Source organism: Camelina sativa, chromosome 19, assembly GCF_000633955.1.
Source record: "Camelina sativa cultivar DH55 chromosome 19, Cs, whole genome shotgun sequence".
Lineage (NCBI taxonomy): Eukaryota > Viridiplantae > Streptophyta > Magnoliopsida > Brassicales > Brassicaceae > Camelina > Camelina sativa.
Genome location: NC_025703.1, coordinates 26127746 through 26131442, shown reverse-complemented (window position 1 = coordinate 26131442; position 3697 = coordinate 26127746). Strand labels below are relative to the sequence as shown.

The 3697-nt window shown below is 37.8% G+C and overlaps 1 pseudogene; it reads left to right on the top strand.

Moving 5' to 3' along the window:
* LOC104767218 lies at nt 492–3496 on the top strand (annotated as a pseudogene).

The following is a 3697-nucleotide window of genomic DNA, read 5'->3' as shown; positions in this document are numbered from 1 at the left end:
AATTGTAAATGATGCATATCTAAAAATTAAAACTTTAAAATTTAATTATTTATATGACATGTTATAAAATATTTTAGAGATATCATTATAGTTTGAAAATACAACATTACAAATGTTCTATAGAAATGAGTTTATATATATATATATATAAAATTTACATGATTATTAATTTATGATATTATTGGGACTATATTTTACATTGAGATTTCAAAAAAATTATTATCTTATCGAATATTGTTAATTTTTACACTGGTCCGACTTGGGACCAGTAAAATTTATTAATTTATAGTGATTATTAATTTATAGAGTATTAATTTATAGATGTTTTACTGTATATATAAAATTATTTTTTTCCTGGTCTGCCACCTCAGCATATCCTTTTATTTCGTAAGTCCATTTCTTGAAAGAAGCCCATATTTTCGAACTGAGACATTTCTGTTAAAGCCCAATTCGTTATCTCAAATTTGTGACATTATCGACTAAGCTTTTTTTTTTTTCCTGACCGGTGGAATAAAACTCCTCTCCCCGATAATCCACAACTGACGACGGCGCTGAGGACCTGAAGCGTCCCTGCCCTTCTCATTCTTTCATCCTGTCCTTTGAAATCAATGTTCTCCATCCTCCACACCCTTTCGCTGTCTTCGCTCTCTTCGATCTCCATTGTAACGTTTTCTCTTACTGTAATTCATCCCCTTCAATGCTCGCTCTTTCAATTGAAGACCCACTTAAATTCGTGTATCTATATAATGTCTTCTTCTCCAATTTCATGCTTCATATATTTGTCTTCGTCTCTTTGATTTCTCCTCACTAAAATGATTTCTTTGATCTTGGACTAGAAGAAATCTACCCAAAAGTTTGGATTTTTCGATAAGGGTTTCTCTTGAATTTTTTTTTTCTTTTCCAGAAAACAATGTCTTCGATCAATCTCTCTTCATTGTCTCCTTCTACCATATCTCTTTCCCGCTCAAGGTAAGTTTTTTTTCTTCTTCCAAATCTCTTCTTTTGTCTAATCTTCATTGGTTAATTGATTTTGGGGGATATGATTAAGAGATGCAATTCAAAGTTTCAGCTTAGATCGTGATCTAAGGATTTGTAATTGCGTTTCAGTGACCTTAGAATTTGTGATTAGAATGGATCGTGAGATTCCAGATTGTTTTCACAGAACGAATGGTTTGCATTTTGCCTTAAATGATTTGTATTATTTTGTGCAGACTGAGCCAAAGCTCTACTACATTGCTCCATGGTCTACACCGTGTTAGTTTACCATCTAAACACTCATCATCATTTGCCATTAAAACCACTGGAAAAGTTAAAGCTGCAGTGATCTCTAGAGAAGATGATCTGCTCTCATTCACCAACGGGAACGCTCCTCTTTCAAATGGGTCTCTCATTGATGATCGGGCAGAAGATGAAGAGGCTGATTCTGTTTCACTTGGGACACTTGCTGCAGATTCAGCTCCTGCACCACCCAATGGTTTTGTTGCTGAAGATGATGACTTTGAGTTGGATTTACCTACACCAGGTTTCTCTTCTATCCCTGAGGCCATTGAAGATATACGCCAAGGAAAGGTTCGTTTTTCTTTTGCTTTGTAAAAAAGATCAGAATTTTCAAAAAAGTTATTGTTTGTTTGTTTTTCCTTGATTGATTGATTGATTGGTTTTGGCGGTAATGTTGCAGCTTGTGGTGGTTGTGGATGATGAAGATAGAGAAAATGAAGGGGATTTGGTAATGGTTGCTCAATTGGCAACACCTGAAGCTATGGCTTTTATTGTGAAACATGGAACTGGGATAGTTTGTGTGAGCATGAAAGACGATGATCTTGAGAGATTGCACCTTCCTCTAATGGTGAATCAGAAGGAGAACGAAGAAAAGCTCTTTATTGCATTCACAATGACTGTGGTAGGTGTTATTCTCTCAAAAACTTCCGATCTTGGTCCTTCTGGTGATTATCTAATTTCCTTGCTTGTCATACTTTGTCTTAATAGGATGCCAAACATGGTACAACAACTGGAGTATCAGCTTGTGACAGGGCCACGATGATATTTTCTCTTGCATCAAGAGACTCTAAGCCTGAGGATTTCAACCGTCCAGGCATCTAAGCCTGAGGATTTCAGCATGGGGTTCTGAAAAGGGCTGGACACACTGAAGCATCTGTTGATCTTACTGTTCTAGCTGGACTGGATCCTGTTGGAGTACTTTGTGAAATTGTTGATGATGATGGTTCCATGGCCAGATTACCAAAACTCCGTGAATTTGTAGCGGAGAATAACCTAAAAATTGTATCCATCGCATATTTGATCAGGTAAAGGACTGTGAATTGCAAGGCTTTGTGTGTCTGTTATAATCTCTCGTTTCTCTTGAAGCTAAAGATCTAAACTTTGTGTTTCTAAGTAAGAACAGATATAAAAGGAAGAGAGACAAACTTGTAGAGCGTTCTTCTGCTGCTCGGATCCCGACAATGTGGGGACCTTTCACAGCTTACTGCTATAAGTCCATACTATACGGAATAGAGCACATTGCAGTGGTTAAGGTTAGAACAATGTTTAGAAACGTCCCTCCTTGGAAATACCGAATTGATTTCAGGACGTCCTATGAGATTTTAGCCAATATCCATTTGTCTGAAAATTGTGGCGGGGTGAGATTAGTGACGGTCAAGAGATTCTCGTGAGGGTTCATTCTGAATGTCTCACAGGAGACATATTTGGGTCTGCAAGATGCGATTGCGGGAACCAGCTAGCTCTTGCGATCCAGCAGATCGAGTCTACTGGTCGCGGTGTTTTGGTTTACCTTCGCGGACATGAAGGAAGAGGGATTGGTTTAGGACACAAGCTTCGAGCTTACAATCTGCAAGATGCTGGTCGAGACACGGTTGAAGCTAATGAGGAGTTAGGACTTCCTGTTGATTCTAGAGAGTATGGGATTGGTGAACAGGTATATTCACCAAGCTCCTATTAGCATCCAATAAAGAAAACATGTATGTCATGGGTATTTCACTAATTCTCTCCTTGGATATGCAGATACTGAGGGATTTAGGCGTGACGACGATGAAGCTGATGACGAATAATCCAGCTAAATATGTTGGCCTGAAGGGATATGGATTAGCCATTGTTGGGAGAGTCCCTCTCTTAAGTCTCATCACAAAGGAGAATAAGCGATACTTGGAGACAAAGCGGACCAAGATGGGTCACATGTATGGCTTGAAGTTCAATGGTGATGTTGTGGAGAAGACTACTGAGTCTGAAACTGAGTCCTAAGCGTGACAAACCAGGACGTACCAAAACGAATTAAGAAACATAGAGATATGATACTTCAAAAACGAGGAAAGAAATTGACACAAAAGAACAAGACAAAGAAGTTTAATCTGTCTCATAAACTTGATTAGTTTGGTTTATGTTCTAATCTAATACTATCTGATCATTACTTGTAAAAGTTTGTTTCTAACATTTGAACCGTAATAAAAAAGTGTGGGAGGTATTATAAGCCTTTTAAATTACATTCTTAACCTAAACATCACATGATCCGATTCACTAAACCGAGTTTTACGTGCAGATTCTTGACATATATAGAGAGATCTTGACGAGCTTACAGCAGAAGTGGATGCTGCTTTGTATCCAACGATGGAGAAGCTTGAGACTTGATCCTCTCATTTACACGTTACAGACATACATATCTGGAGCCGAGATGTTATGATTACTG